The sequence below is a fragment of the Mobula birostris genome, chromosome 18 (assembly GCF_030028105.1).
Source record: "Mobula birostris isolate sMobBir1 chromosome 18, sMobBir1.hap1, whole genome shotgun sequence".
NCBI lineage: Eukaryota > Metazoa > Chordata > Chondrichthyes > Myliobatiformes > Myliobatidae > Mobula > Mobula birostris.
Genome location: NC_092387.1, coordinates 58,602,780 through 58,626,383, shown reverse-complemented (window position 1 = coordinate 58,626,383; position 23,604 = coordinate 58,602,780). Strand labels below are relative to the sequence as shown.

Below are 23,604 nucleotides of genomic sequence, written 5' to 3'. Positions count from 1 at the left end.
ACATTGGCCGTCATCAATCATGGGATTGAGTTTAGGAGCCGAGAGGTAATGTTAAGGCTATAGAGGATCCTGGTCAGACTCCACTTGGAGTACTGTGCTCAGTTCTGGTCGCCTCACTGCAGGAAGGATGTGGAAACCAAAGAAAGGGTGCAGAGGAGATTTACAAGGATGTTGCCTTGATTGGGGGGCCTGCCTTGTGAGAATAGGTTGAATGAACTCAGCCTTTTCTCCTTGGAGCGACGGAGGATGAGAGGTGACCTGATAGAGGTGTATAAGATGATAACATGCATTGATCGTGTGGATAGTTATAGGCTTTTTCCCAGGGCTGAAATGGCTAGCACAAGAGGGCACAGTTTTAAGATGCTTGGAAGAGGGTACAGAGGAGATGTCAGGGGTAAGTTTTTTTGCAGAAAGTGGTGAGTGTGTGGAATGGGCTGCCGATAATGGTGGTGGAGGCGGATATGATAGGGTCTTTTAAGAGACTCCTAGATAGGTACATGGAGCTTAGAAAAATAGAGCGCTATGGATAACCCTAGGTAATTTCTAAGGTAAGGCCATGTTCGGCACAGCTTTGTGGGCCGAAGGGCCTGTATTGTGCTGTAGGTTTTCTATGTTTCTAAACTGTTCCCAGAATGTTGAGTGTATCTCCTCTCTGATGGTAGTAATACAAAGAGGGCATGTCCTGGATGGTGACTGACCTTAATAATGGATGCCGCCTTCTTGAGGTATTGTGTTTTGAAGATATTCTGATTGGTGGGGAGGCTGATGCTCATGATGGAGCTGGCTGAGTGTACAACCTTCTGTAGCTTTTTGAATCCTGTGCAATGCCCCCCACCCCCCCAATACCTGGGGATGATGCAACCAATTAGAATGCTCTCCACTATACATCTGTCGAAATTTGCTTGAGTCTTTGGTGCAATACCAAATCTCCTCAGACTTCTAATGAAGTATAGTCTTTGGCATACCTCCTTTGTGACTGCATCAATATGACGGGTCCAGGATAGATCCACTGAAATGTTGATACCCAGGAACTTGAAGCTGTTCACACTTTCCACCACTGACACTTCGGTGAGGACTGGTGTGTGTTCTCCTGACTTCCCTTCCCTGAAGTCCATACTAAATTTCTCAGTCTTCCTAATATTGAGTACATCTGCTTGTGCTCACATACATCTAAGTGTTTCTGGGAGATGTTTGAAAGCGAACCACCGAGCTTCTGATCTATCTGGATCTGCACAAGCAACCAGCGTCAGCAGAACACCCTTCACACTAGCAGTTGGCACAGGAGCTGGGTTTGTCAAGCGAATGACCTGTTGGCTCCATGGATCCACATTCCTCCCATCCAGAACCAGAATCAGGTTTAATATCACTGGCATACGTTGTGGAATGTGTTGTTTTACAGCAGCAGTACATTGCAATAAAAAAAACTATAAATTACAATAAGAAATATACTGTTTATGGAGTCTGGTGGGGCAGGGGGAGGGGTTAGCACCTCGGGACAAGAGGCTTGTCATGTCCGTTCTGGGGCAGCTCACTCATTGTTGGTCCCCTTTGGACACTCAGCTTTCACCTGTGGCTCTAAGTAGCTGTTTGCATGTGACAGTGGCCACACCCCAGTACACCGCATCAACAGGTGGGCTAACCCAGGTGTGGGTAGCCAGCGGCCTCGTACCCTGGCGAGATAAGGACATGCCTGTCCTTGCATACAAAGTCAGCTCTGGCGGATTGGGCGGATGAGGTCTACAGCGGGATCCAATGGCTAGGAAGGCGGTTCTGCAACATTCTGTGGAGAGCGAAGGGCGTGACAAGCCACAGAAGACTTCATGGTCATCCACTGCAACCAAGGAAGACCCTAATTTGTGACGTTTGTTCTTACCTCTGGACCCAGATTCTGAGTTCGAGAGAGTGGAACTGCCCCCATGCAATGTCTTTTTTACTTTAAAAACTCTCCCACACAGTTTTTCTGTCATCGTCAGACATGATGGACAACCACTATGTATATATGTATATATTCTCACACTCTACTTTCCATGTATTGGTAACACTATATTCTGCATTTTGTTTCTTTTCCATCAAACCTTAGGACCATAAGACATAAGAGCAGAATTAGACCAATCAGCCCATTGAGTCTGCTCCTCCACCTGGTCAAAGCTTTTCCCTTTCGTGCTACCTCTACATATGGATTGGTCTGTCTGGATGGCATGCAAAGAAAAGTTTTTCACTGTATCTTGGTACATGTAACAATAATAAACCAATTATCAATTAATTAATAAGAACCTGAAATAATTATCTGTCTTACAGGTAAGTAGCAAGTCAGCAAATAAGCTTCTGGGTCATGCTTAACTAAATGTAACGATCGCTGTAGTGTTCATGGGTTCATTGTCCATTCAGAAATCTGATGGCAGAGGAGAAGAAGCTGTTCCTGAAATGTTGAGTGTGTGCCTTCAGACTCTTATACCTTCTTCTTGATGCTAGCAGTGAGAAGATGGCATGTCCTGTTTGATGGGGGGGTCATGGATCACCTGGAATTTATGTCACAGTCACCAGCCATTTGGTCAGTCTGGTCCCAACTAGAGTTCTGCTTCTCACCCCTCCCAACACTGCTCAGTGGCACCAAGAATGGGAACCTGTAGGATCATAGACATGTAATAGTGTAATACAGTGCGATCACTGGAGTTGAGTATGATCCTCTCTGTAGAGGTTGCTTATTGGTGGGGCCTCAGGTGGCTGTAGACTAGATCCAGGATCCACATATTCTGGTGTAGTGTGGGCAAGGACATGTTGTGGTTGTGGTCAGTGGTTAGGTCTTTTGGTTGTACAGTTTCTGCTTTCACAGCTGCTACTTATTCTCTGTGACACAGTACAGCACAGGGACAGAGCCTTTGGCCCATCATTGTCATTAGTACTGAGATGCATTGAATAGCTTTTGTATTGTATTCAGTAATTTCATTTAGGCGTTAAAAAGAGACGTACTGGCTATGCAAGCATATTAAAATAGGAGATGCAGGTTACTCTGCATTCAGCATCCATCTGTCAGTATCAGTAAACTTGTGACTCTTGTCCCAAACTTTGCCAGTTTCATATCAATCTCCTGCAAACAAACCTATCAAAGGCAGCCATCTTGAGATTGAGATTTTTTTTAGCAAGAAATGGGACAGCTGTTGAACTGACTTGAAAGGGTTCTGATGTATTTGTCCATGCCTCCTCTCTGGGGGGGAGCACCTCTTCATCAAAATAGATAACTGGCCAGTGTTATCTGCCCTCTGGTAGTTAAGAGACACTTCTAAGTAAGCAGTCATCCCAGTGGCTTACAAGAAAGGGTGTCATGAACCAGCCAGCTGCTATTTTGTGCATTTTTCAAACAAGGTCCTGGTGTGAGTTGTCTACAAGACCTTGGATGAACAGGAACAATTCATTAAATGAACCAAGTCTCACATCATTCGCTTTCATGGAACATTGAACAATGAGCAGTACAGCACGGGGACTGTCCCTTCAGCCCTCGATGTTAGACCATAAAACATAGGAGCAGAATTCTACCATTCAGCCCATCGAGTCTGTTCCACCATTCTGTCATGGCTGATTTATTTTACATTATTCTCCTGCCTTCTCCCCATAGCCTTTGATGCCCTTACTAATCAAGAACCTAGCAACTTCTGCTTTAAATATACCCAATGACTAGCTCTCCACAGCCGTGGCAATGAGTTGCACAGATTCACCACCCTTGGGCTGAAGAAATTCTTTCTCATCTCTGTCTAAAGGGACATTCTTCTATTCTGAGACTGTGTCCTCTGGTCCTATTTTTAATTAGTTGTGGCAAACTTAATTAATGACTCTTAATCCTTTCTGCATTATCCATATCCCTTCTCTGTATTATCGTGTAACTATCTAAGAGCCTGTTAAACATCTTGTTTGAACCTCTCTTCACCACTACTACCACTGGCTGTGAATTCCGGGCACCCACCACACTCTGTGTAAAATATCTCCCCACACATCTCATTTGAACTTACCCATTCTCTAATAATAGAAAAATTATTACGTAACATGTCACAACAGAAAGTGAAATAAGACCTTAAGAGATATAAGCATAAGAATATCATGGTTTATTTTTTCAACCCCATTCTCCCCATAGTGTTTAACCCACTTACCAATGAAGAACCTAAAAATTTCTGCTTTAAGTATACCCAATGTCTTGGCTTCCACAGCCATCCGTGGCAATTGATTCTATAGCACTATATCTTCTTAACTTACAGTATTTATGGTAATATTTTGGTTTATGTGCTGTGTGTGATATATGTTATACGGGTGTACTGTGGCCCGGAAGGATGTTGTTTTGTTTGGTTGTATATATGTGCAGTCAGATGACAATACACCAAATGGCCTTAAACACAGTGAGACGGATATTCCTGCCCTAGCGTGGGAAGTCAGCTCCGGCAGTCTGAGCAGATAACAGTGAGATCCAGTGGTCCCAGACGTCCAATGCCAAGAGAGTGGAACTGCCTTACTGCAATATCTTCTACACTTTAAAATCTTTCCCCCACAGTTCTGTCACTGTTGGATATGACGGACAACCAACAGAGGACAATAAACTTGAACTTGAGATTCACCACTCTCTGGCTAAAGTTATGTCTTCTGATCTTAGACTCTCCTACTGATAGAAACATCCTCTCCATGAACACTCTATCCAGGCCTTTCATTATCTGGTAGATTTCACTGGGATCTCAATTTACACTTCTGAACTCCATTGAGTATAGGACCAGATCCATCAGCTATTTCTCATATGTTAATCCTTTCATTTCTGGGATCATTCGAGTGAAGCTCCTAGATCATAGAGACATAGAGTGCCATAGAAATACACCCTCCTGCTTGTCTAGTCCCGTTCACCCACACCTCGACCATAACCCTCCAAACACCTCACGTCCACGTGTTTATCCAAGCTTCTCCTAAAAGCTGCAACCGAACCCACATTCACCACTTCCGCTGGCAGCTGGTTCCACATTTGTACCGCCCTCTGAGTGTGTCAGCACATTCTTTCTTAGAAACGGGGGCCAATATTCCAAATGTGATCTTACCAATCCTCAGCAGTACATTTTTTTTTCTTTTAAGTCCTAGTTCTCTCAAAATGAATGTTCAGTGTGCTTGTTTTAAATGGCGTAACATCCAATAGTCTGGAAAATCGGCTAGTCCCAATATGTTGGGATATTGGGATTTTAATGCACTAGAATATCGAGCACAGGAAGAGGGCCTTTGTCTGCAGTGCTGTGCTGAACTATGCTGTGGGAGCCAATGTGGTCGAGGTTGAGGATTGCCTTTCATACCATCATTTCGTTCTACTGAGGGTGCAGTATAAATGAAGATTGTCTCTTGACTCTACCGTGATTGCCAGCTTATTTACAGGGTACCAGCCATCTATCTGAGTTCATCAGTGGACATAAACTAAAGTGGCAGTGAATAATAAGAGAGGGCATCATTTTAAGGTGATTGGATAAAAGTATAGGGGAATGTGTCAGTGGTAGGTGTTTTACACAGAGAATGACGTGTGTGTGGAACTTCCAGAATCTGGTAGGTTTCAATGAGGTACCCCCTTCATCCTTCTGAACTGCATCACGAATGGGCCTAGAGCCATCAAGCGTTCCTCATATGTTAATCCTTTCATTCCTGTGATTGTTTTTGTGATCCACCTGGGTCAGCACATTCTTCTTCAGAGAAAAGGTCCAATATTTCAAATCTGGTCTGTAGAGGGATGGCATGGATAGTTTTTATTTGCACAGAGAATGGTAGCTGTGGCGGAATACTCTGCTAGGAATGGTGGCAGGGGCAGATATACAGAGACAATTAAGAGACTGTTGGATGAAAGAAAAACGGAGGGCTATGTGGGAGGGAAGGGTTAGGTTGATTTAAGAGTGAGTTAAAATGTCAGCACAACATCGTGGGCTAAAATGCCTGTACTGTGCTGTACTGTTCTACGTATGTTCTACGAAGTCAGCTCTGAGGAACTCAGAGGTTTAAAACATCAGATATTAAGGTGCTTGGTGTCACTAAGAGATTGAGAGCCTTTTATTTATATATATAACACACACGCACACACACACACACACACTTACTGAGCTGCCTGTGGGCTACAGCTACAGTTATTAAGAGTCTTTCCACTCCATCTGAAGCTCTTGGTCTTTTGGTATTTGTGCCATAATACAAAAAGGGGAAAAAAATCCCTTCAGGCGCCTCTCACCTCTCCTTAGCCACTGCAGAGCCTGTCAGAGAACAAAGGGAAATAATTGAAAGCTGCCTGAGCTGATGAGACGGGGAGGAAAAGCGTGCTGAGAGTCTGTATGCTTCAACGGTTAGTGAAGTCACTCAAAGCTTTGTCTCCAGCACATTTGATGACTGTAATGTCAAAGTGGGAGCTGTTCAAAGTGCTGAATGCCAAGAGCTTTGATTGGCATTTTGCCATCTGACACCTTCACAATGTCAATGCCACTTTCACAAATAATTGCTAAACATCAAATGTACATTGTAACGTCTTACTTCCCAAATCCATATTACTGAACTCAAAGGTACAGGTTTTACCAGTAAGTGTAAGTCAGCGATAAAGATAAGGATTAGCTTTATTCGTCACATGTACGTCGTAACATACGGTGAAATGTGTTGTCTTGTGTCAACGACTAACACTGTCTGAGAATGTGTTGGGTGTGGGGGGAGGATAGTCTGGCAATCTGTAAGTGTCACCAAGCTTCTGGCACCAGCATGCATGCTTACAGCTTACCAACCGTAACTTGTACGTCTTTGGAATGTGGGAGGAAGCTGGAGCAGTGGGAAGAAACCCATGTGGTCATGGGGAGAACACACAAACATCTTACAGGCAGCGGCGGGAATTGAATCCCGATCCCTGATCACTGGAGCTGTAGAGTATTATGCTAACCACTACGCTACCATGCTGCCCCTGAAGATCTAGAGTTCATTAATCAGTCTAATGAGACTCGTGAATGGACCACTTGTATAATAAAGATGAATTCCTGATCTCTCACTCTACATCATCGTGTTCCTCACATCTCCTTTTCTTCCTACACTGCACTTTCTCTGTAACAGTAGCTATAAGACTATATTATGCATTCTGTTAATGCTTTTCCTTGTACAACGTCAAAGCTCGTATAGATCTGTATAGATAGTTTACAAAACTAAATTTTCCACTGTATCTCAGTACACACAACTATAATAGATCAGTTATCCATCATTAGATTTTTCAGGATAGTATTAGAACAATATGGCACAGAACCATGCCCTTCAGCCCATCTAGTCCATGCCAACTATTAATCTGCCTTGTCCCATCGACTTGCACCCAGACTACTTTGAATCTGAATCCACCACTTTTGCTGGCACTGCTCTCTGAGTGAAGAAGTTCCCTTTAAACCTACCAGCCTTCTCCTTCCCACCCTCCCCCCACCTTTCTTTATAGGGCCTCTGCCCCTTCCCTCTTCAGTCCTGACTAAGGGTTCCAGCCCAAAACGTCGACTCATCATTTCCACAGATGCTGCCCGACCTGCTGAGTTCCTCCAGCGTGTTGTGAGTGTTCCCTTTAAACAGTTTACTGGCACCACTCTCTGAGTGAAGAAGTTCCCTTTAAACAGTTTATTGTTCACCCTTAACCCATGACCTATAGTTCTAGTTTCACCTAACCTCTGGAAAAATCCTGCTTGCATTTACTCAATTTATACGATAGTTGGGTAGAGGTGGCAGCACTTTTAACACCTGTCACTTTATGAATGTGATTACTTTTGTTACCTCTGAAGTGTCAGTAGGTTCTTGGCCCTGTTTCCTGGAGACCATTGGTGTTTGCTGCACTGTGAGTCCATTTGTGTTCTGCAATATGCTGTAACTGCTTCTCCAGTTCCCCTTGCTACCCTCCTTAGTTGCTCCACCACTCTCCGGATGATTGTCTTGTCCACGTTCAGACTGACACTGCCTCAGGGCTTCTCTGGCCAATCTCAGAATTTCACTCAAACTATTATCCACTGGTGATTTATCACCACAGCCTGGTGTAGTGAGTGAGGGCTCTGCAGCTGGTTCTCTCGTAGCTTCTGCTGAAAGGTGAGCTACTGATACACTTGGTGCACCGTTCAGCCCTGGTGTACTGTTTATTAGGTGGTGAACACCCATGTGTTTCCACGTTGGGTGGCTTTGGGCACTTCTCACTTTCTACCTTAAATGAAGGTTCATTTTTCTTTGGGGTCGAATCTGAAGCAAAGGATGCAAGTTCAGGAGGAGGACTGGGGAAAAATTTGGTGTGAAGCATGTTCCTATCTTTTCCTGCTTTGGTTTCATCCACTGCTGAGCAACCATAGCTTACAACAATGGTCAGTTCTTCCTTCAGCTTCCTAGAGAGACGACCACCACTGTCTAGGTCAGCTGGTGCTTCATGCACCTTTGTCTCTGCATGACAGCTTCAACTTCACGCTCATCCTTGAGCACACTCGATGGGCTTTCTCCACGTCAGTGCGAGTTTCCCCCATTCGCATTTCAACTTTGTGCTCACGTACTCTGCTCTCATTCTTGCCACTTCAGCTCTGCAACGGGCTCATGCTGCAGCTATGCTAATTGTGCTTTTGCTTGAGTGTTGCAAAGATGCGGTCGATGTACCACATTCAAAACAGACTTCCAGGGTTTGCCATTTGACGTTGCTCAGGTTGGAAGCTGACATTGTCGTGTACAGCGTTCAGGCACGTTTCCAATCCATGGGTGATGCCTTTGAAGATGAGTCATCTTTGCAGTCTACTGCCGTCGCAAGCCAGCAAGTTAAACTGTTTCTCAACAATCACCTGAACCGGAAGCTTTCTTCAGAGTTTTTAATAAGAACTTACTTGTGAAAAGATATTGCTGTTTTAAGCGCAAATAAAGGGTGGATGAAGATGATTGTCTTCCTACCATACGTGCTTCAAGTCAAAATCAAAATTAACCCACGCAGGAAATGATGTAAAAACAGCTTACATACAGGAAGTGCTGTTCATACAAAATGGACTGTGCCCCTAGAGGCCAGAACACTAGTTGTACACCTTTGTAATGTGGGAGGAAATCAGAGTGCCAGAGAAAATCCATTGTCACAGGGAGAATGTACAAACTCTTTACGGACGGCAATGGGAATGGAACAGTGATCACTGGTGCTGTAAAGTGTTACGCTAACCACTACGGTACTGTGCCATTAGTGTAAACGCTGAGAGCATTCGGTTCATGGCCTCCGCTTGTGCCATGATAAGGCCACCTTCAGGGTGGAGGAGCAACCATACAGGTAGAATATTGATTTAGTTTTCTGGGTAAAAAAAATTTCCGCCCTCTCCCTTCTTCTGTTCCCCACTCTGGTATTTCACCTCTTCTCACCTACCTATCACCTCTCCCTGGGTCCCCTCCTCCTTCCCTTTCTCCCATGGTCCACTCTCCTCTCCTATCAGATTCCTATCAGGGCAAATTGAGTTAAGACACAGTTTGAATGGTGCTGCATTGAGTGGTAGAACAAACTTGGAAGGCTGAAAGGCCTCTTGGTTTTACACTCCTGTGTACAGAGTATTTCCTAACCTCTGCACTTCCCAGCCAATGAGGAGCCTGTTCGAAGTGAGTCATGCCTTGCCTGTAATACCAATCACCACATTTCACATTCTGTGAAAGGGCTGAGGCGTTTCTGCAAGATGTGATAAGACATTACATAAGTGTAACATCTTCTGTGTATGGAGTGTAATATGATCAACCCAAAACATTGGCTAATTCAAATCCTCCAGCGAATGGATCTTATCATTAAGTCAGACAACACAGTATCATTAATATCTAAAATTGGTGCTATAATGTACTTATCTGAAGGAAACAGACTGAGATAAAAATTGACTAAACCCTATTATACCTGTTAAATAAGATGTAATTCTGATGTACTCTTTTCTAATCTGAACCTTGTGAATTTGCAGTTAAACATCTGTATCAGCAAAGACCAGCTGGGTTTACGGCAGTTAGGCAGCCAACTTTGTGAGTTGTATACACTGAGCCTGTCCCACAATTGTACTGAGTCTTTTTGAGCTATAACCATTTCCCAATAAACCATGGAAGAGAGTAATTAAGTTGTCCATAACAGGCAGTTGAACCTACAGAGCTCATCACTGCAGCTAATTCTGCCGTATCGATGTTGTAAAGCTGAGTTTCTATTAGCAGCATGCGTTTCAACGTACTTATGACAAATGGGATAGGACTAACATAGGGCGACACGATAGCATAGTGGTTAGCACCACGCTTTACAGTACAGGTGCCCTGGGTGCAATTCCTGCCGCTGCCTGTAAGGAATTTGTGTATTCTTCCTAAGTCTGCGTGGGTTTCCTCCAGGTGCTCTGGTTTCCTCCCATATTCTGAAGATGCACTGGTTGGTAGGTTAATTAGTCATTGTAAATTGTCATGTGACTAGGCTAGGATTAAACTGGAGGTTAGAAACAAAGAAACAGAAAATCTACAGCACAATACAGGCCCTTTGGCCCAAAATGCTGTGCCGAACATGTACCTACTTTAGAAGTTACCTACCCATAACCCTCTATTTTTCTAAGCTTCATGTACCTATCCAGGAGTCTCTGAAAAGATCCTAGCATATCCACCTCCACCACCATTTCCGGCAGCCCATTCCACGCACTCACCATTCTCTGCGAAAAGAAATTTACCCCTAACATCTTCTCTGAACCTACTTCCAAGCATCTTAAAACTGTGCCCTCTCATGTTAGCCATTTCAGCCCTGGGAAAAAGCCTCTGACTATTCATACGATTAATGCCTCTCATCATCTTATACACTTCTTTCAGGTCACCTCTCATCCTCCACCGCTCCAAGGAGAAAAGGCCGAGTTCACTCAACCTATTCTCATAAGGCATGCTCCCCAATCCAGGCAACATCTTTGTGAATCTCTTCTGCACCCTTTCTATGGTTTCCACGTCCTTCCTGTAGTGAAGTGACCAGAACTAAGCACAGTGCTCCAAGTGGGATCTGACCACTGTGGGGTCTGACCACCTATATAGCTGTAACATTACCTCTCGGCTCTTAAGCTCAATCCCACGGTTGATGAAGGCCAATGCACCATATGCCTTCTTAACCACAGAGTCAACCTGCGCAGGAGCTTTGAGTGTCCTATGGACTTGGACCCCGAGGTCCCTCTGATCCTCCACACTGCCAAGAGTCTAACCATTAATACTATATTCTGCCATCGTATTTGTCCTACCAAAATGAACCACCTCACACTTATCTGGGTTGAACTCCATCTGCCACTTCTCAGCCCAGTTTTGCATCCTATCAATGTCCAGCTTTAACCTCCGAAGGCCCTCCACACTATCCACAACATCCCCAACCTTTGTGTCATCAGCAAATTTACTAACCCATCCCCCCACTTCCTCATCCAGGCCAGTTATAAAAATCATGAAGAGAAGGGGTCCCAGAACAGATCCCTGAGGTACACCACTGGTCACCGACCTCCGTACAGAATATGACCCGTCTACAACCACTCTTTGCCTTCTGTGAACAAGCCAATTCTGGATCCATGAAGCAATGTCCCCTTGGATCCCATGCCTCCTTACTTTCTCACTAAGCCTTGCATGAGGTACCTTATCAAATCCCTTGCCGAAATCCATATACACTACATCTACTGCTCTACCTTTATCAATGTGTTTAGTCACATCCTCAAAAAATTCTATCGGGCTTTTAAGGCACGACCTGCCTTTGACAAAGCTATACTGACTATCCCTAATCATATTATGCCTCACCAAATGTTCATAAATCCTACCTCTCAGCATCTTTTCCATCAACTTACTGACCACTGAAGTAAGACTCACTGGTCTGTAATTTCCTATGCTAGCACTACTCCCTTTCCTGAATAAGGGAACAACATCTGCAACCCTTCAAACCTCCGGAACCTCTCCCGTCCCCATTGATGATGCAAAGATCATTGCTAGAGGCTCAGCAATCTCCTCCCTCGCCTCTCACAGTAGCCTGGGGTACATCTCATCCAGTCCCGGAGACTCATCCAAATTGATGCTTTTCAAAAGCTCCAGCACATCCTCTTAATGTCTATATGCTCAAGCTTTTCAATCCACTGTAAGTCATCGCTACAATTGCCAAGAACCTTTTCCGTAGTGAATACAGAAGCAAAGTATTCATTAATCTTCATTAAGTATCTCTGCTATCTCCTTCGGTTCCATACACACTTCTCCACTGTCACACTTGATTGGTCCTATTCTCTCACGTCTTATCCTCTTGCTGTTCATGTACTTGTAGAATGCCTTGGGGTTTTCTTTAATCCCTGCTCACCAAGGCCTTCTCATGGCCCCTTCTGGGTCTCCTAATTTCATTCTTAAGCTCCTTCCTGCTAGCCTTATAATGTTCTAGATCTCTATCATTACCTAGTTTTCTTAACCTTTTGTAAGCTTTTCTTCTTCTAGATTTTCAACAGCCTTTGTACACCACAGTTCCTGTACCCTGCAGGCTCGAACAACTGGAAGGGCCTACACTGTGCTGTATTTCAATAAATAAATAAAGGACATTACAGCACAGTACAGGCCCTTCGGCTTATGATGTGCCAACATTTTAACCTACTCCAAGACCAATCCATCCTTCCTTTCAACATAGCCCTCCATTTTTCTATCATCCATCTGCCTATCTAAACATTTCTTAATGTATCTGCCTCTACCACCACCCTTGGCCGGGCCTTCCACGCACCCACCACGCATCGTCCAAAGAACCTACCCCTTACATTCCCCCATACTTTCCTCCAATCACCTGAAAATTATTGGCCTTGTGTTTGAAAAAATTATGTGTAATTTTTAATTGAGCATTCACTACATGGAACTCAGAAGACAGAACGTTACAGCAGAGTACAGGCCCTACAGCCCATGATGTTGTTCTGACCTTATTGTACTGGTAGAACATGTGAAGGAGAGGCTTGCAAACTCCAAAGGACCGCAGTCTTCTCAGGAAGTAGAGAGCTCCATTCATTGCAGGTTAGCACTTACATTGTATCCTGGATAATGGACTACCTAGCATGGCTTCAGAGCTGTAGGTCAGACATGGCTATAAGCAGCACTGGGGCAAAACAGGGGACTCTGTTGGCTATCTTCCTGTTTACCCTGTATACCTCAGATTTGAGATACAACACAGAGTCATGTCATTGACAAAAATTCTCTGATGATTCAGCAATAGTTGGGTGTATAAAGGGAGGACGGGAGGATGAATACAAGGCCTTGGTGGAGGACTTTGTCAAATGGTGCAAATCTGTAGCTTAACATCATTAAGACGAAAGACATGGTGATGGACTTTAGGAAGACTAAGCCTGCACTGTTCCCTGTTATTATAGATGGTTATTATAGATGGTGAGGACATGGATGTGGTGAGGACTTACAAGTATCTGGGGCTGCACCTGGATGACAGACTTGAGTGGAGCACCAACACAGAGGCTGTGTACATGAAGGACCTGAGTTGCCTCTACTTCTTGAGGAGACTGAGGTCCTTTGGAGTATGCAGGCCTCTCCTTAACATTTTCTACCAGTCTGTTGTTGCCAGTACAATCGTCTATGAGGTCGTGTGCTGGGGCAATGGCATCAACATGGGTGATGCCAGCAGGCTCAGTCAGCTGATTAGAAAGGCTGGCTCTGTTATAGGAGTCAAACTGGACACACTGGAACCCTATGGAAAATCCTGACAGTCCTGGACAATGTTTCTTATCCTCTGCATGCCACCTTGGTTGAACAGAGGAGCACTTTTAGTAATAGACTCAGACAACTGTGCTGCTCCAAAGAGTGCTATGTGAGGTCATTCTTACCCTCTGCCCTGAGGCTCTATAATGAGTCAGCCTATAGCTGGGGAAGTGATGACCCCCCTCCTGTTAGACTGTTTGAGGTACAGTAACTTATTTTTATTCTTTCTTACTTTTCTTCTAATATTTGTATATTTATATATCTGTGCACTTGTAGTGTTACTGTGACACTATAATTTCCTTTGGAATCAATAAAGTATATAACCATTCTTAAATATCTATCTAACCATTCATTTATTCAATCATTATGTGCATGTTGTATGATGTGGGCGATCCTGGTCTCTTGACCATGATTGTTCTTGGCAAATTTTTCTACAGAAGTGGTTTGCCACTGCCTTCTTCTGGGCAGTGTCTTTACAAGACAGGTCACCCCAACCATTATAACTGCTCTTCAGAGATTATCTATCTGGTGTCACTGGTTGCAAAACCAGGACCAGTGATATGCACCAACTGCAGATAGAACCATCCACCACCTGCTCCCATGGCTTCACGTGGCCCTGAGTTTGTGGGGGGGGTGGGTGCTAAGCAGGTGCTACACCGTGCCCAAGCAGGCTAGCAGAAGAAAGGAGCACCTTACTCCTTCTTTGATAGAGACATATCTGCACCCTGACATATGTCCCAGATCATGATGGGATTTGAACTTGATTCTCCGGAGTAGACTTCTGGATATTAGTCCCACACAATACATTGTAAATTAGTGAGTGATGTGCATTGGGAACAAATCATAATAACTCAACTGTGATCCAACAAGGGATGAAAATTGACATACACTGTAACAAAAGGGTTTCTATTTTCATGGTGCTTCCTCATTCCTGTAAGGAGGTTCCGGAATGCTTTACAACCATTGCAGTACTTCTGAAGTCTGGTTACGGCTATAATGCAAGGAATACGGCAACCCATTAATGCATGGCAAGATCCCACAGAAACTGCAAGACCTTGGGCAGAATTGGGCCATTCGGCCCATCGAATCTTCTCTGCAACACACATCAAAGTTGCTGGTGAACGCAGCAGGCCAGGCAGCATCTGTAGGAAGAGGTGCAGTCAATGTTTCAGGCCGAGACCCTTCGTCAGGACTAACTGAAGGAAGAGTGAGTAAGGGATTTGAAAGTTGGAGGGGGAGGGGGAAATCCAAAATGATAGGAGAAGACAGGAGGGGAAGGGATGGAGCTGGACAGGTGATAGGCAAAAGGGGATGCGAGAGGATCATGGGACAGGAGGTCCGGGAAGAAAGACAAGGGGGGGGGACCCAGAGGATGGGCAAGAGGTATATTCAGAGGGACAAAGGGAGAAAAAGGAGGGTGATAGAAAGAATGTGTGCATAAAAAATAAGTAACAGATGGGGTACGAGAGGGAGGTGGGGCATTAGCGGAAGTTAGAGAAGTCGATGTTCATGCCATCAGGTTGGAGGCTACCCAGACGGAATATAAGGTGTTGTTCCTCCAACCTGAAAGTGGCTTCATCTTTACAGTAGAGGAGGCCGTGGATGGACATGTCAGAATGGGAATGGGATGTGGAATTAAAATGTGTGGCCACTGGGAGATCCTGCTTTCTCTGGCGGACAGAGCGTAGATGTTCAGCAAAGCGGTCTCCCAGTCTGCGTCGGGTCTCGCCAATATATAAAAGGCCACATCGGGAGAACCGGACGCAGTATATCACCCCAGTCGACTCACAGGTGAAGTGTTGCCTCACCTGGAAGGACTGTTTGGGGCCCTGAATGGTGGTAAGGGAGGAAGTGTAAGGGCATGTGTAGCACTTGTTCCGCTTACACGGATAAGTGCCAGGAGGGAGATCAGTGGGGAGGGATGGGGGGGACGACTGGACAAGGGAGTTGTGTAGGGAGCGATCCCTGCGGAATGCAGAGAGAGGTGGGGAGGGAAAGATGGGCTTAGTGGTGGGATCCCGTTGGAGGTGGCGGAAGTTACGGAGAATAATATATTGGACCCGGAGGCTGGTGGGGTGGTAGGTGAGGACCAGGGGAACCCTATTCCTAGTGGGGTGGCGGGAGGATGGAGTGAGAGCAGATGTACGTGAAATGGGGGAGATGCGTTTAAGGGCAGAGTTGATAGTGGAGGAAGGGAAGCCCCTTTCTTTAAAAAAGGAAGACATCTCCCTCGTCCTAGAATGAAAAGCCTCATCCTGAGAGCAGATGCGGCGGAGACGGAGGAATTGCGAGAAGGGGATGGCGTTTTTGCAAGAGACAGGGTGAGAAGAGGAATAGTCCAGATAGCTGTGAGAGTCAGTAGGCTTATAGTAGACGTCAGTGGATAAGCTGTCTCCAGAGACAGAGACAGAAAGATCTAGAAAGGGGAGGGAGGTGTCGGAAATGGACCAGGTAAACTTGAGGGCAAGGTGAAAGTTGGAGGCAAAGTTAATAAAGTCAATGAGTTCTGCATGCGTGCAGGAAGCAGCGCCAATGCAGTCGTCGATGTAGCGAAGGAAAAGTGGGGGACAGATACCAGAATAGGCACGGAACATAGATTGTTCCACAAACCCAACAAAAAGGCAGGCATAGATAGGACCCATACGGGTGCCCATAGCTACACCTTTAGTTTGGAGGAAGTGGGAGGAGCCAAAGGAGAAATTATTAAGAGTAAGGACTAATTCCGCTAGACGGAACAGAGTGGTGGTAGAGGGGAACTGATTAGGTCTGGAATCCAAAAAAAAGCGTAGAGCTTTGAGACCTTCCTGATGGGGGATGGAAGTATATAAGGACTGGACATCCATGGTGAAAATAAAGCGGTGAGGGCCAGGGAACTTAAAATCATCGAAAAGTTTAAGAGCGTGAGAAGTGTCACGAACATAGGTCGGAAGGGATTGAACAAGGGGTGATAAAACAGTGTCGAGGTATGCAGAAATGAGTTCAGTGGGGCAGGAGCAAGCTGAGACAATAGGTCGGCCAGGACAGGCAGGTTTGTGGATCTTGGGTAGGAGGTAGAAACGGGAAGTGCGGGGTGTGGAAACTATAAGGTTGGTAGCAGTGGATGGGAGATCCCCTGAGCGGATAAAGTCGGTGATGGTGTGGGAGACAATGGCCTGGTGCTCCTTAGTGGGGTCACGATCAAGGGGATAAGAGGAGGTATCCGTGAGTTGTCGCTGTGCCTCGGCAAGGTAGAGGTCAGTACGCCAGACTACAACAGCACCCCCCTTATCGGCGGGCTTAATAATGTTAGGATTAGTGCGGAGGGAGTGGAGAGCAGAGCGTTCCGAAGGAGTGAGGTTGGAATGGGGACAAGGTGCGGTGAAGTCGAGACGGTTGATGTCCCGTCGGCAATTAGCGATAAAGAGATCCAGAGCAGGCAGAAGACCAGAGCGGGGTGTCCATGAAGAAGAGGAGGGTTGAAGACGGGAGAAGAGGTCATTGGTGGGGGTGGAAGAGTCCTTGCCGAAGAAGTAGGCTCGGAGACGGAGACGGCTTTGGAACGCTCTGCTCTCCACTCCCTCCGCACTAATCCTAACATTATTAAACAGCGACAACTCGCAGATACCTCCTCTTATTTACCCCTCGATTGTGACCCCACTAAGGAGCACCAGGCCATTGTCTCCCACACCATCACCGACTTTATCCGCTCAGGGGATCTCCCATCCACTGCTACCAACCTTATAGTTCCCACACCCCGCACTTCCCGTTTCTACCTCCTACCCAAGATCCACAAACCTGCCTGTCCTGGCTGACCTATTGTCTCAGCTTGCTCCTGCCCCACTGAACTCATTTCTGCATACCTTGACACTGTTTTATCACCCCTTGTTCAATCCCTTCCGACCTATGTTCGTGACACTTCTCAAGCTCTTAAACTTTTCGATGATTTTAAGTTCCCTGGCACTCACCGCTTTATTTTCACCATGGATGTCCAGTCCTTATATACTTCCATCCCCCATCAGGAAGGTCTCAAGGCTCTACGCTTTTTTTTTGGATTCCAGACCTAATCAGTTCCCCTCTACCAGCACTCTGCTCCGTCTAGCGGAATTAGTCCTTACTCTTAATAATTTCTCCTTTGGCTCCTCCCACTTCCTCCAAACTAAAGGTGTAGCTATGGGCACCCGTATGGGTCCTAGCTATGCCTGCCTTTTTGTTGGGTTTGTGGAACAATCTATGTTCCGTGCCTATTCTGGTATCTGTCCCCCACTTTTCCTTCGCTACATCGATGACTGCATTGGCGCTGCTTCCTGCACGCATGCAGAACTCGTTGACTTTATTAACTTTGCCTCCAACTTTCACCCTGCCCTCAAGTTTACCTGGTCCATTTCCGACACCTCCCTCCCCTTTCTAGATCTTTCTGTCTCTGTCTCTGGAGACAGCTTATCCACTGATGTCTACTATAAGCCTACTGACTCTCACAGCTATCTGGACTATTACTCTTCTCACCCTGTCTCTTGCAAAAATGCCATCCCCTTCTTGCAATTCCTCCGTCTCCGCCGCATCTGCTCTCAGGATGAGGCTTTTTATTCTAGGACGAGGGAGATGTCTTCCTTTTTTAAAGAAAGGGGCTTCCCTTCCTCCACTATCAACTCTGCTCTTAAACGCATCTCCCCAATTTCACGTACATCTGCTCTCACTCCATCCTCCCGCCACCCCACTAGGAATAGGGTTCCCCTGGTCCTCACCTACCACCCCACCAGCCTCCGGGTCCAACATATTATTCTCCGTAACTTCCGCCACCTCCAACGGGATCCCACCACTAAGCACATCTTTCCCTCCCCACCTCTCTCTGCATTCCGCAGGGATCGCTCCCTACGCAACTCCCTTGTCCAGTCGTCCCCCCCATCCCTCCCCACTGATATCCCTCCTGGCACTTATCCGTGTAAGCGGAACAAGTGCTACACATGCCCTTACACTTCCTCCCTTACCACCATTCAGGGCCCCAAACAGTCCTTCCAGGTGAGGCAACACTTCACCTGTGAGTCGACTGGGGTGATATACTGCGTCCGGTGCTCCCGATGTGGCCTTTTATATATTGGCGAGACCCGACGCAGACTGGGAGACCGCTTTGCTGAACATCTACGCTCTGTCCGCCAGAGAAAGCAGGATCTCCCAGTGGCCACACATTTTAATTCCACATCCCATTCCCATTCTGACATGTCCATCCACGGCCTCCTCTACTGTAAAGATGAAGCCACTCTCAGGTTGGAGGAACAACACCTTATATTCCGTCTGGGTAGCCTCCAACCTGATGGCATGAACATCGACTTCTCTAACTTCCGCTAATGCCCCACCTCCCCCTCGTACCCCATCTGTTACTTATTTTTATGCACACATTCTTTCTATCACTCTCCTTTTTCTCCCTCTGTCCCTCTGAATATACCTCTTGCCCATCCTCTGGGTCCCCCCCCCTTGTCTTTCTTCCCGGACCTCCTGTCCCATGATCCTCTCGTATCCCCTTTTGCCTATCACCTGTCCAGCTCTTGGCTCCATCCCTCCCCCTCCTGTCTTCTCCTATCATTTTGGATCTCCCCCTCCCCCTCCAACTTTCAAATCCCTTACTCACTCTTCCTTCAGTTAGTCCTGACGAAGGGTCTCGGTTTGAAACGTCGACTGCACCTCTTCCTACAGATGCTGCCTGGCCTGCTGCGTTCACCAGCAACTTTGATGTGTGTTGCTTGAATTTCCAGCATCTGCAGAATTCCTGTTGTTTGCGTTTAGAATCTTCTCTGCCATTTGTTCCTGGCTGATCTATTATCCTCCTCAACCCCATTCTCCTCCTTTCTCCCCTGTAACCTTTAATGCCAAAGCAAAGACATTTCTGGAATGTTGAGAGGGGGAGATATATTTTCCAGGGCAGTGGAGAGAGCTTCCCTGAATCTGTGGGAGCTTGCTGTGCAGAAGCTGCCATGCTTGTGACCTTAGAATGGTAACTGCTGCTGACAAGTACTTCATGGTTTCTAAAGAAACTGGGTCATTCTGACAGGGCCACACAGTAGACTGAATACTGGCAAATGTTTACATTGCCTCTAGCCGGTGCTGTGGGATAGAGTTGTCCCAAAAGATGATGATTGTCAACTGAATTCAAATCAAAGTAAATGTACTAAATGGCAACAACCTAATGTTTAGTTAGTCACACAGAATTCCTCCACTTGTAACTCGGCAGACAGTTGCTTCTAAGGTACACTTTGTACCTTAGTTGGCTATTTTTCTGTCACATGCATACACAGCATGCAGATATGCATGTGTAACACACACACACACACACACACACACACACACACACATACACACATACATACAGACACACATACAGATACATACGGATAGACACACACGCACATCAGGCACACACACAGATACATACAGACACACAGATACAGACACAGACAGACACAGGTACACATACACACATAGAAGCACACACAGGCTGGTACACATACACACACATATATACACACACACAGATACATACATACACACACACACACACACACAGAAACAAACACACACACACACACACACACACGTGTACACACACAGACACACACTCACACATGTGCACACACACTCACTCACACACAAGTACATACAGACAGACACACACAGGTACATACAGAGGCACATTTATACATACACACGCAGGTACACAGACACACACAGACCTATACACAAACACACACAGACACAGAAACACACACACACACCCACACACCCACCCACACACACACACACACACACACACACACACACACACACACAGAGACACACACATGCACCATGCATACATACACACACAGGTACATACAGAGGCACACATACAGAATACATACACATGCACAGGTACACTCAGATACACACAGGCAGGTACGCAGAGCATACAGACACACTCAGTTGTTTTATTGAAATATTTCTCATTCACCGTCCTTTGGTGAACAACCTTGATTCTGTTGCACTGTCCAGACCAGCTATTTGGTTCTTTTATTAAAGGAGAATAAACATAAATTCCATGATTAAATCAGTCTCTCTTTTCTCTACATAATTGCTCAAAATGGTTCACAGCTGTTTCTTACTACTCTGCACAGAATAGTCTCTGTTCTTGTTGTCAGTCAGGGTTGCCATGACATTTTTATTCCTTTTAAGCATTACAGAGAGATGACAAAATTTGGCTTTTGGAACCACGCTGTTAAGTCTACATGACAGACAGTCATTGCTATACTGGTGCTCTGTTGATGTTTAATGTACAGAATGTTACAAGACTATGGTTCTGCGATAAAACCATCAGTTTGCCATTCATGACAATCTCATATAAAATAAAGACAAAACACTTAAGAAAAGGAAGCAAGTAGCTGTTCAATTCTAAAATGTTTTCAGTTATGTGATAACACACTTCAACATTACAGGAAGGTATGTTATCAATCCTGGTGTAATAACTAACAGCTCTGAGTAAGGAATTTTCTTCTCATGATGAAATAGGTCATCCAACCCATCATGTCTATGTTTGCTCCTCAGAGAATAGTTTATTCAATCCTGACCTGCTGAGTTCCTCCCAAATTATTCAATCCCATTTACCGTACCCTAAAAATTACTTTCCCTCAAGTGCCTGGCAAATCACTGGCTAATGTGTTTCCATCTTCAGTTTTACACAGATAATCATCACTGTCTATGAAACCCTGTCATTCCCAACTTGCACCTTTACCCATCACTTTGAATTTGTTCCTTCTAATCTTTGAACCCATACTATAGTGGCACGATAGTGTAGTGGTTAGCACAGCGCTTTACAGTACCAACGACCTGGGTTCAATTCCCATCGCTGTCTGTAAGGAGCTTGTACATTCTCCCCATGACCACGTGGGTTTCCTCCGGGTGCTCTGGTTTCCTCCCACACTCTGAAGGCGTACTGGTTGGTAGGTTAATTGGTCATTTTAAATTGTCCTGTGATTAGGCTAGGATTAAATCAGGAGATTTCTGGACAGCATGGCTTGAAAGGCTGGAAGGGTCTATTCTGCCCTGTGTACCTCATTAAAAAATAAAATAAAACATTATCTAATAACTGTGGGGTGGAAAGTGTCCTTGAACTTGGTGGTAAGTGCTTTAAAGCTTTGATATCTTCTGCCCAGTGGGAGAGGGGAGAAGAGGGAATGTCCGGGGTGGGGGGTGTCTTTGATTATGCTGGCTGCTTAACCAAGGCTATAAGATGTGTCGACAGTGTCCTTGCAGGGGAAGGTGTTTCCATGATGTGCTGAGCTGCGTCCACAACTCTTTGTAGTCATTTTAGTCATGGGCAGAGCAAGCTGGATCCAGTTGCAGCTGGATAGGCTGCTTTCTGTGGTGTATCAATCAAAGTTGGTGAGGATCAAAGGGGCCATGCCAAATTTCTTTAACCTCCTGTGGAAGTAAAGGCATTAATGAGATTTCTTGGTCTTGGCATCAATGTGGTTGGACCTGGAATGTCTTTTGGTGATGCTTACCCCAAGGAACTTGTTAGAATACAGTTAGGTTGGAATGTACACTCAGTGGCCACTTTATTAGATACACCTTACGTCTGCTCGTTAATGCAAGGACCTAATCAGCCAATCATGTGACAGCAACTCGATGCAGGCATGGTCAAGAGGTTCAGTTGTTGTTCAGATGAAACATCAGAACGGGGAAGAAGTTTGAACTAAGTGACTTTGACCATGGAATGATTGTTGGTGCCGGACGGGGTGGTTTGAAACTGCTGATCTCCTGGGATTTTCATCCACAGCAGTCTCTAGAGATTTCAGAGAATAGTGCGATAAACAAAAGAAATCCAGTGAGCGGCAGTTGTGCGGGTGAAAACGCCTTGTTAATGAAAGAGGTCAGAGGAGAATGGCCAGACTGGTTCAGGCTGACAGGATGGTGACAGTAACTCAAATATCCGTGCATCACAACAGTGGTGTGTAGAAGATCATTACAGAGCGCACAACACGTCGAACCTTGGAGTGGATGAGCTACGGTATTAGAAGATCATGAACATGCACTCACTGTCACTTTACTTGGTACAGGAGGTTCCTAATAAAGTGGTCATATGCTTATTTCACCAGCCATGCCTAATCATGTTCAGCAGCCTTTAAAACCCCGTGTTTATATTTGTTCACTGTAAACTGTGTCTGTACCTGATTAACACAGCGCCTTCGCCACATGGAGCCCTGGTGATTATTCCAAAGACGAATGTTCAAAAGCCTTTCCTGCAACTGCTTATGTTTTCATCTTGAGTTAGACCTCTCTCCTCATCTCCCAGAACGACTACGCAATCCATTTTTCTCTCTTTTTACAGATGTTTTAAGTCTATTTTCTCATCAGTGATTTTAATTGCTTTATAATGAGATCAAGGAGAAACAAGAATGTTTATCTGAAATGGATGAAAACACAGCCTGCTCAATCCCGTTTAATGCCACCCCATGTTGCGTATTATTACAGTTGAAGGGAAAGAGTACGTGCATTTTGATTGTCTTTGCTCTGAGACAGATTATAGTTTTGTTCCCTCTCTCCTGATGATTATTGTTTATTTTTCTCTGCTTCTGAGGCCAACATACATTGGAAGCATAGGATCCACAATCAGTACAAAGCGGTGACAGATTCGGAGACATCGCATGTACACACCCAACTGAGGTGGTGGGGACTGGGCCTGGGAGCTGGAAACGAGCCAACGTTTTGCCATTGCTGGAGCGGACTTGAAACCAATTCGGTGGCAGATCCAATGTTTGACCGATTAAAGTGCCTGGCCAGATTGGAAAGGTCGGGTATGGGCCAAATCAAGGCAGTGGGTCCTGGGCCCAAGAGCGTACCGAAGCAGCAGGGCCTGGGTCAAAGAGCATGGAACGAGCCGAGGTTTGGTCAATTTAAGCACTGGGCCAGATT

General features: G+C 45.5%; 1 protein-coding gene across 1 annotated transcript in view; it reads left to right on the top strand.

Moving 5' to 3' along the window:
- ccdc33 (coiled-coil domain containing 33) overlaps positions 1-23,604 on the top strand; it is a 364,562-nt gene that overhangs the window by 228,090 nt on the left and 112,868 nt on the right. The gene's annotated exons all lie outside the window — the stretch shown is intronic.